Below are 10,106 nucleotides of genomic sequence, written 5' to 3'. Positions count from 1 at the left end.
CTAGTTACAGGATACAGGTAGCTGTGGGGGAAACACTGTGTTGTAGTTAGCTAGTTACAGGATATACAGGTAGAAAGGAGCTGTGGGGGAAACACTGTGTTGTAGTTAGCTAGTTACAGGAGATACTGGTAGCTGTGGGGGAAACACTGTGTTGTAGTTAGCTAGTTACAGGAGATACTGGTAGCTGTGGGGGAAACACTGTGTTGTAGTTAGCTAGTTACAGGAGATACTGGTAGCTGTGGGGAAAACACTGTGTTGTAGTTAGCTAGTTACAGGAGATACTGGTAGCTGTGGGGGAAACACTGTGTTGTAGTTAGCTAGTTACAGGAGATACTGGTAGCTGTGGGGGAAACACTGTTGTAGTTAGCTAGTTACAGGAGATACAGGTAGCTGTGGGGGAAACACTGTTGTAGTTAGCTAGTTACAGGAGATACTGGTAGCTGTGGGGGAAACACTGTTGTAGTTAGCTAGTTACAGGAGATACAGGTAGCTGTGGGGGAAACACTGTTGTAGTTAGCTAGTTACAGGATACAGGTAGCTGTGGGGGAAACACTGTGTTGTAGTTAGCTAGTTACAGGAGATACTGGTAGCTGTGGGGGAAACACTGTTGTAGTTAGCTAGTTACAGGAGATACAGGTAGCTGTGGGGGAAACACTGTTGTAGTTAGCTAGTTACAGGAGATACAGGTAGCTGTGGGGGAAACACTGTTGTAGTTAGCTAGTTACAGGATACAGGTAGCTGTGGGGGAAACACTGTGTTGTAGTTAGCTAGTTACAGGAGATACTGGTAGCTGTGGGGGAAACACTGTTGTAGTTAGCTAGTTACAGGAGATACAGGTAGCTGTGGGGGAAACACTGTTGTAGTTAGCTAGTTACAGGATACAGGTAGCTGTGGGGGAAACACTGTTGTAGTTAGCTAGTTACAGGAGATACAGGTAGCTGTGGGGGAAACACTGTTGTAGTTAGCTAGTTACAGGAGATACAGGTAGCTGTGGGGGAAACACTGTTGTAGTTAGCTAGTTACAGGAGATACAGGTAGCTGTGGGGGAAACACTGTTGTAGTTAGCTAGTTACAGGATACAGGTAGCTGTGGGGGAAACACTGTGTTGTAGTTAGCTAGTTACAGGAGATACAGGTAGCTGTGGGGGAAACACTGTTGTAGTTAGCTAGTTACAGGAGATACAGGTAGCTGTGGGGGAAACACTGTTGTAGTTAGCTAGTTACAGGATACAGGTAGCTGTGGGGGAAACACTGTGGTGTAGTTAGCTAGTTACAGGAGATACAGGTAGCTGTGGGGAAAACACTGTGGTATAGTTAGCTAGTTACAGGAGATACAGGTAGCTGTGGGGAAAACACTGTGTTGTAGTTAGCCATCCTGCTAACGTTAGCTAGTTACTCCTTGATGATGAGTAAATCACATCCCCTTCACTGGGCCCCACTAATGAGCAAACGAGGCCATTGTAAAGAAAGAGCCCCAAATCTGGACACTATGATCCCCACCTCTGGAAACCACACAACCCCAACACCACACAAACTTTCCACGGAAGGAAAAAATAAATAAAAAAAGCAAAAAAATATCAAAACTCACCTCTTATTAGCAAAGAAAAACTACACAACAACACAGTCCGTAGCACGGCGCCCATCTTTCTGCCTTGTTCTCACCCCGGCCGCTCCTGTTCAGCGCCTGTTCCGCATCGCTGTGTTTCTATTCCTCAGACGGAACTGTTATATTGGAACAATATTCGGGGGGTTCTGTTTCTGGCTACAATGTAACTGTGATTATTCTAAGTTCCATTCTACTACGTCAGGAGGGGGTTTGTTTCTGGCTACAATGTAACTGTGGTTCTTCTCAGTTCCATTCTACTACGTCGGAGGTTCCAGGCTCGGTGGCGCTGCGATTCATTCTCCTGCCTGAGTGCAACGTCTCCTTCCGCCCCGGGAGCAGAACATGCCAACCCTCCCCTCCTGTCTGTCTGTACCTTCTCTCTCTCCTTCACCCTCCGTCTCTTTCTCTGCTGCCTATTGTTGGGACTTGATGACATGCAGCCTCTCTCGTCCAGCGGATCTCAACACGTTCAAAATCGCTACGGTGGCTGATAAAATCACGCAACCGATAGGTCAAGACACTTGTTCCCGGTCGAAGACATTAAACCTGGTCTAATACAACAATTGTTTGAGTGTGAAAGATACACATTCCGAAGGGACTATTTTCTGCCGGAGCACTGGGTGCTTCGGTTTAGAATAACATACCCCTATGACCCTGCCTCGGCTGCTGGCCGGATCTCCTTTCACTCCTCGGAACAGAGGAAGGAGAAGAGAGGAGGAATGGTATTATCATGCATTATATACTGAGCCAAAATAGAAAACACAACATGTAAATGTTGGTCCCATGTTTCAGAAGCTGAAATAAAAGATCCCCAGAAATGTTTCCATAGAGAATTAAAATGCTTTTTTCTCTCAATTTTTGGGGTACAAATTATACATCACTGTTAGTGAGCATTTCTCCTTTGCCAAGATAATCCATCCACCTGACAGGTGAGGCATATCAAGAAGCTGATTAAACAGCGTGATCATTACACAGGCGCACCTTGTCCTGGGGGAAATAAAAAGCCACTCTAAAATGTGCAGTTTTGTCACACAACACAATGGCCACAGATGTCTCAAGTTTTGAAGGGAGCGTGCAAATGGCATGTTGACTGCAGGAATGTCCACCAGAGATGTTGCAAGAGAATCGGATGTTCATTTCTTTGCCATAAGCTGCCTCCACTGTCATTTTAGAGAATGTGCCAGCCCGGGACCTCTACATCTGGCTTCTTCACCTGCGAGATAATAATAATAATAATAATAATAATAATAATAATAATAATAATATATGCCATTTAGCAGACGCTTTTATCCAAAGCGACTTACAGTCATGTGTGCATACATTCTACGTATGGGTGGTCCCGGGGATCGAACCCACTACCCTGGCGTTACAAGCGCCATGCTCTACCAACTGAGCTACAGAAGGACCACCTGAGACCAGCCACCCGGACAGCTGATGAACCTGTAGGTTTGCACAAACAAAGAATTTCTGCACAAACTGTCAGAAACCGTCTCAGGGAAGCTCATCTGCGTGCTTGTCATCCTCACCAGGGTCTTGACTGAAGAAGCGTGCTCTTCACTGATTAATCCCGGCTTCGACTGTACCAGGCAGATGGCAGACTTATGTCATTGTGTGGGCGAGCTGTTTGCTGATGTCACGAGATCCTGAGGCCCTTTGTCGTGCCATTCATCCTCCATCACCTCAGTGTTTCAGCATGATAATGCACAGCCCCAAGTCACAAGGATCTGTACACAATACCTGGAAGCTGAAAATCTCCCAGTTCTTCCATGGCCTGCAAACTCACCAGACACGTCACCGCATTGAGCATGTTTGGGATGCTCCGGATAAATGTGTACGACAGCGTGTTCCTGTATCCGCCAATATCCAGCAACTTCGCATCGTTTCTAGAACTGTCAAGACTTCCGAAGTCGGCTCCTCTCCTCGTTCGTTCGGCGTCCCCGGCTTTCTAGCCATCTCCGCTCCGTTTCTCATCTTTCCATTTGTTTTGTCTTGTTCCCTAAACCTGGTTTTCATTCCCTAATCACACTGCATGCATTTAGTCCTCTGTTCCCCTCCATGTCTTTGTGTGTAATTGTTTTTATGTTATGTGGGTATTGTTACGCGCCAGACTTGTTGTCTATTGTTCCGTGTTTGGGCACATTTATGTACTTTTGTGCTTTCGTTGGACCGGAATAAAAAAAGTGCGCCTGTTCACTACACTCTGCTCTCCTGCACCGGACTTCTCCTCCAGTACAAACCCCCAAACACGGGGCGGCAGGGTAGCCTAGTGGTTGGACTAGTAACCGAAAGGTTGCAAGTTCAAATCCCCGAGCTGACAAGGTACAAATCTGTCGTTCTGCCCCTGAACAGGCAGTTAACCCACTGTTCCTAGGCCGTCATTGAAAATAAGAATTTGTTCTTAACTGTTATATTTTGACTGCAAAGCTTCATGTGCTTCTTTATTTCCAAACCACTTCACTGTGAGATAAAAGTAGATTAAAATACACCAGAAGCCTTATTCAAAAATCACATTTTTTATTTTTTTTTACAAGAATTCAGTTAATAAAACATCTAATCCCAAAGTGATTGGAAAGCAACACTTCACAAAACAAGACCAAACTACACACCTTACAAATTATCTAAGCAATACCAGTAATAAACAAGGTTATCATTTTGTGCAAAATTATATTAAATTTGTCTCCATGCTCCCGAGTGGTGTGACGTGTTTTAAAGTGACTGCGTTGCATGCCAATAAGAAGTCAGTAGTGGTTTCTAAGATAGCTGCGCCACCCTGTGGTACATCGTGGTATTACATTAATGCTGCGCCGCCTTGTGGTACATCGTGGTATTACATTAATGCTGCGCCACCCTGTGGTACATCATGGTATTACATTAATGCTGCGCCACCCTGTGGTACATCATGGTATTACATTAATGCTGCGCCACCCTGTGGTACATCATGGTATTACATTAATGCTGCGCCACCCTGTGGTACATCATGGTATTACATTAATGCTGCCCCACCCTGTGGTACATCATGGTATTACATTAATGCTGCGCCACCCTGTGGTACATCGTGGTATTACATTAATGCTGCGCCACCCTGTGGTACATCATGGTATTACATTAATGCTGCCCCACCCTGTGGTACATCGTGGTATTACATTAATGCTGCGCCACCCTGTGGTACATCATGGTATTACATTAATGCTGCGCCGCCTTGTGGTACATCATGGTATTACATTAATGCTGCGCCACCCTGTGGTACATCGTAGTATTACATCTAACCTACCAGTGGGCATTTCTCCATTCCACTCAGTCAGTCAGTAATCTCACACATTCCTTCTGTATAAGTGGATATTAATGCTGCACCACAAATCCTGAAAATAGTGTACATCAGTGTCATCTACCTATGAAAACAATCCTACCATTTAAAAAGAAGTGGTTATATCAAAAACATTACCATAGTGCATCAGATTGTACATCGATTTGCATTATCATTCTGTTCGTCCAGAACTCTGCCAGAAGCAAAGGAATTACATTAATGTATGCAGCACAGTGAAAAACACATGTTTAAAGTCAGTCGGACATTTAGATTGGAGTTGGTGATTAGAAACAAGCAGTCCACAGACATCATCATATGGCTATAGATGGTTAAACATGCAGAAGAGAAAGGCAAGTCTTATTGTACCTAACACACTGTGCAACCTACCATTTAAAAGGTCTCAGTCAGTTGCTCCTATTCAAAAAGGTCATCAGTACAGTTGTGCATCTTTAAAAGGTACAGAGTTTGCCTATCATTCTGTCTCAGTCAGTTGTTCCTCTTTAAAAGGTCTCAGTCAGTTGTCTAAAGGTCTCAGTCAAAACACATGTTTAAAGGTCTCAGTCAGTTGTTCCTTTAAAAGGTCTCAGTCAGTTGTTCCTTAAAAAAAGGTCTCAGTCAGTTGTCATCTTAAAAGGTCTCATCAGTTGTTCCTCAGAAAAAAGGTCTCAGTCAGTTGTTCCTCTTTAAAAGGTCTCAGTCAGTTGTGCCTCTTTAAAAGGTCTCAGTCAGTTGTGCCTCTTTAAAAGGTCTCAGTCAGTTGTTCCTCTTTAAAAGGTCTCAGTCAGTTGTTCCTCTTTAAAAGGTCTCAGTCAGTTGTTCCTCTTTAAAAGGTCTCAGTCAGTTGTTCCTCTTTAAAAGGTCTCAGTCAGTTGTTCCTCTTTAAAAGGTCTCAGTCAGTTGTTTCTATTTAAAAGGTCTCAGTCAGTTGTTCCTCTTTAAAAGGTCTCAGTCAGTTGTTTCTCTTTAAAAGGTCTCAGTCAGTTGTTTCTCTTTAAAAGGTCTCAGTCAGTTGTTCCTCTTTAAAAGGTCTCAGTCAGTTGTTTCTCTTTAAAAGGTCTCAGTCAGTTGCTATTTAAAAGGTCTCAGTCAGTTGCTCCTCTTTAAAAGGTCTCAGTCAGTTGCTATTTAAAAGGTCTCAGTCAGTTGCTCCTCTTTAAAAGGTCTCAGTCAGTTGTCCCTCTTTAAAAGGTCTCAGTCAGTTGTCCCTCTTTAAAAGGTCTCAGTCAGTTGTCCCTCTTTAAAAGGTCTCAGTCAGTTGCTCCTCTTTAAAAGGTCTCAGTCAGTTGCTCCTCTTTAAAAGGTCTCAGTCAGTTGCTCCTCTTTAAAAGGTCTCAGTCAGTTGTTCCTCTTTAATAGGTCTCAGTCAGTTGCTCCTCTTTAAAAGGTCTCAGTCAGTTGCTCCTCTTTAAAAGGTCTCAGTCAGTACACTTATCAGTGGTGGCTGGTTCCACCTTGAATCTGAGGAGGGACTCATAGTAATGGCTGGAATGAATAGACAGGCATCAAACACATCTAGACTTGGTTTCTTCCCAGTGTTTGACTCCGTTCCATCTATTCCATTCCAGCCATTATTATGAGCCGTCCTCCCTTGACCAGCCTCCAATGACTCTCTTGTACATAGGGGAGGCTATCACTTTGTGTTTGCTGTTTGCTTAAAGGGATAGTTCATCCAAATTACACTATAACCTTTAAATTCAGAGGGTTCCTGAGTTGTTGGAATAGAGATATTGCTGCTTAAGGTTCTTTATTCCCTAGCCCTTTGATACCTCTCTACTGTTCTAGAGCCCTCTGATATCTCTCTACTGTTCTAGAGCCTTCTGATATCTCTCTACTGTTCTAGAGCCTTCTGATATCTCGCTACTGTTCTAGAGCCTTCTGATATCTCGCTACTGTTCTAGAGCCCTCTGATGTCTCTCTACTGTTCTAGAGCCCTCTGATGTCTCTCTACTGTTCTAGAGCCCTCTGATGTCTCTCTACTGTTCTAGAGCCCTCTGATATCTATACTGTTCTAGAGCCCTCTGATATCTCTCTACTGTTCTAGAGCCCTCTGATATCTCTCTATTGTTCTAGAGCCCTCTGATGTCTCTCTACTGTTCTAGAGCCTTCTGATATCTCGCTACTGTTCTAGAGCCCTCTGATGTCTCTCTACTGTTCTAGAGCCCTCTGATGTCTCTCTACTGTTCTAGAGCCCTCTGATATCTCTCTACTGTTCTAGAGCCCTCTGATATCTCTCTACTGTTCTAGAGCCCTCTGATATCTATACTGTTCTAGAGCCATCTGATGTCTCTCTACTGTTCTAGAGCCCTCTGATATCTCTCTACTGTTCTAGAGCCCTCTGATATCTCTCTACTGTTCTAGAGCCCTCTGATATCTATACTGTTCTAGAGCCATCTGATGTCTCTCTACTGTTCTAGAGCCCTCTGATATCTCTCTACTGTTCTAGAGCCCTCTGATATCTCTCTACTGTTCTAGAGCCCTCTGATATCTCTCTACTGTTCTAGAGCCCTCTGATATCCATACTGTTCTAGAGCCCTCTGATATCTCTCTACTGTTCTAGAGCCATCTGATGCCTCTCTACTGTTCTAGAGCCCTCTGATATCTCTCTACTGTTCTAGAGCCCTCTGATATCTCTCTACTGTTGTAGAATACTAGAAGAGGGGTCTGTTCAATGACACTATTGTTATTGTGTTGTAATGAATGACAGTACATTGATATGCTCTTAAAATTAAACTGAACACGTTTCTTATCTAATAAATATGTGGTTAAAGAAACGATTGAATTAAAACAGAGCAAACTGAAGAGAAACATATTATTTTTGCATGGTGGACCTTTCATTCCCCGTGTGTCTTGTTTATTATCCCTCTTTGTGAACCAGGACGTGTGTGTGTGTGTGTGTGTGTGTGTGTGTGTGTGTGTGTGTGTGTGTGTGTGTGTGTGTGTGTGTGTGTGTGTGTGTGTGTGTGTGTGTGTGTGTGTGTGTGTGTGTGTGTGTGTGTGTGTGTGTGTGTGTGTGTGCGTGTGTGTGTGTGTGTGTGTCACACCTCGTAGTGTAGGTCGTTAAGCTCCAGCCTGGTGTAGTGTGTGTGTGTGTGTGTGTGTGTCACACCTCGTAGTGTAGGTCGTTGAGCTCCAGCCTGGTGTAGTGTGTGTGTGTGTGTGTGTGTCACACCTCGTAGTGCAGGTCGTTGAGCTCCAGCCTGGTGTAGTGTGTGTGTGTGTGTGTGTGTCACACCTCGTAGTGTAGGTCATTAAGCTCCAGCCTGGTGTAGTGTGTGTGTGTGTGTCACACCTCGTAGTGTAGGTCGTTAAGCTCCAGCCTGGTGTAGTGTGTGTGTGTGTGTCACACCTCGTAGTGTAGGTCGTTAAGCTCCAGCCTGGTGTAGTGTGTGTGTGTGTCACACCTCGTAGTGTAGGTCGTTGAGCTCCAGCCTGGTGTAGTGTGTGTGTGTGTGTGTCACACCTCGTAGTGTAGGTCGTTAAGCTCCAGCCTGGTGTAGTGTGTGTGTGTGTCACACCTCGTAGTGTAGGTCGTTGAGCTCCAGCCTGGTGTAGTGTGTGTGTGTGTGTGTCACACCTCGTAGTGTAGGTCGTTAAGCTCCAGCCTGGTGTAGTGTGTGTGTGTGTGTCACACCTCATAGTGTAGGTCGTTGAGCTCCAGCCTGGTGTAGTGTCGCCGGTCGAATGACTCCATGGCCTTACGTCCAACCACAGCCAGGGCCAGAGTCAGGATGGCCAGGCCTACCACCACCACAGCCACCAGGGAGCTCTTCAGAGCCCCCTGCCCTGCCACCTCCTTCCCCCTGCCCTGACCCTCTGTCCCTGGGGAGGCTGGGGTTGCCTGGACCCCCTTGGGCATCAGCACTAGCTCGTTTTCTGGTGTCGTCCTTGGGATCAGGGGCTCAATGGCTGCTGGGCTCTTAGTGGTGGCAGTAGCACCAGTAGAAGTGGTGGTGGAGGTAGCTGGCTCAGTGGCTGGCTGGAGTTTTTCAGTAGTTCTGATGGGGTCTGGGTCTCTGCGGGGTGTAGTTGAGACAGGTAAAGTTGTTGTTGTAGTAGTGGCAGGATGTGGTTTGGGTTTTTTAGACGATTTGTTAGGTTTTTTGGGAGGTTTATTGAGCTTTCTGTTCATAGTGGTGATTGTAGATATTGTTGTAGGAGTAGCGTGGGCCTCTGTTAGTGGCCAGGATGTTGCTTGTTGTGTTGTTGTAGTCGTGGTTGGAGTTGGTCGTGGCCAGGATGTTGCTTGTTGTGTTGTTGTAGTCGTGGTTGGAGTTGGTCGTGGCCAGGATGTTGCTTGTTGTGTTGTTGTCATAGTGGTTGGAGTCGGTCGTGTTATAACAGCCGTTGTTACTATCATTAAAGAGGGTTGTTTTGTTGTGGTGGTAGGTGTAGGTGTAGTGGTTGTTGTAGTAGTAGTGGGTTGGGGTGTGGTTGTGGTGGTAGGTGTAGGTGTAGTGGTTGTTGTAGTAGTAGTGGGTTGGGGTGTGGTTGTGGTGGTAGGTGTAGGTGTAGTGGTTGTTGTAGTAGTAGTGGGTTGGGGTGTGGTTGTGGTGGTAGTAGTAGGTTGTGGTGTGGTTGTAGTGGTGGTAGTAGTGGGTTGTGGTGTGGTTGTAGTGGTGGTAGTAGTGGGTTGTGGTGTGGTGGTAGGTGTAGTGGTGGTAGTAGTAGGTTGTGGTGTGGTTGTAGTGGTGGTAGTAGTAGGTTGTGGTGTGGTTGTAGTGGTGGTAGTAGTAGTAGTAGTGGGTTGTGGTGTGGTTGTGGTGGTAGGTGTAGTGGTGGTAGTAGTAGGTTGTGGTGTGGTTGTAGTGGTGGTAGTAGTGGGTTGTGGTGTGGTTGTAGTGGTGGTAGTAGTGGGTTGTGTTGTGGTGGTAGGTGTAGTGGTGGTAGTAGTAGGTTGTGGTGTGGTTGTGGTGGTGGTAGTAGTGGGTTGTGGTGTGGTGGTAGGTTGTGGTGTGGTTGTGGTGGTAGGTTTAGTGGTGGTCGTTGTAGTAGTAGTGGGTTGTGGTCTGATGGTAGGTGCTGGAGTTGTAGTAGTAGTTGGTTGGATTGTGGAAGGTGGAGTAGGTATCCCCGTGGTGGGATGAATCAAACCTATGGAAAACATGACATCAGAACATAACTCACGCAGAGATGAAAGACTCTGTGAAACACAAAAACAAGACAAGAGCACACAAACAACTAGTATGTCTGACATGGA

At 45.5% G+C, this 10,106-nt stretch overlaps 1 long non-coding RNA gene across 1 annotated transcript; it reads right to left on the bottom strand.

The window, feature by feature from the left end:
• Positions 1 to 5,830: 5,830 nt before the first annotated feature.
• On the bottom strand, positions 5,831 to 9,400 carry LOC124027530. Its single transcript, XR_006837422.1, has 2 exons — positions 8,541 to 9,400; positions 5,831 to 8,255 (listed from the first exon to the last, which is right to left on the bottom strand). It is a non-coding gene; the product is annotated as an uncharacterized LOC124027530 (long non-coding RNA).
• Positions 9,401 to 10,106: the final 706 nt, after the last annotated feature.

The sequence above is a fragment of the Oncorhynchus gorbuscha genome, unplaced genomic scaffold (genome assembly GCF_021184085.1).
Source record: "Oncorhynchus gorbuscha isolate QuinsamMale2020 ecotype Even-year unplaced genomic scaffold, OgorEven_v1.0 Un_scaffold_3334, whole genome shotgun sequence".
Lineage (NCBI taxonomy): Eukaryota > Metazoa > Chordata > Actinopteri > Salmoniformes > Salmonidae > Oncorhynchus > Oncorhynchus gorbuscha.
Note: the sequence above shows the minus strand (reverse complement) of the source record. Positions and strands in the feature narration are given on the sequence as shown.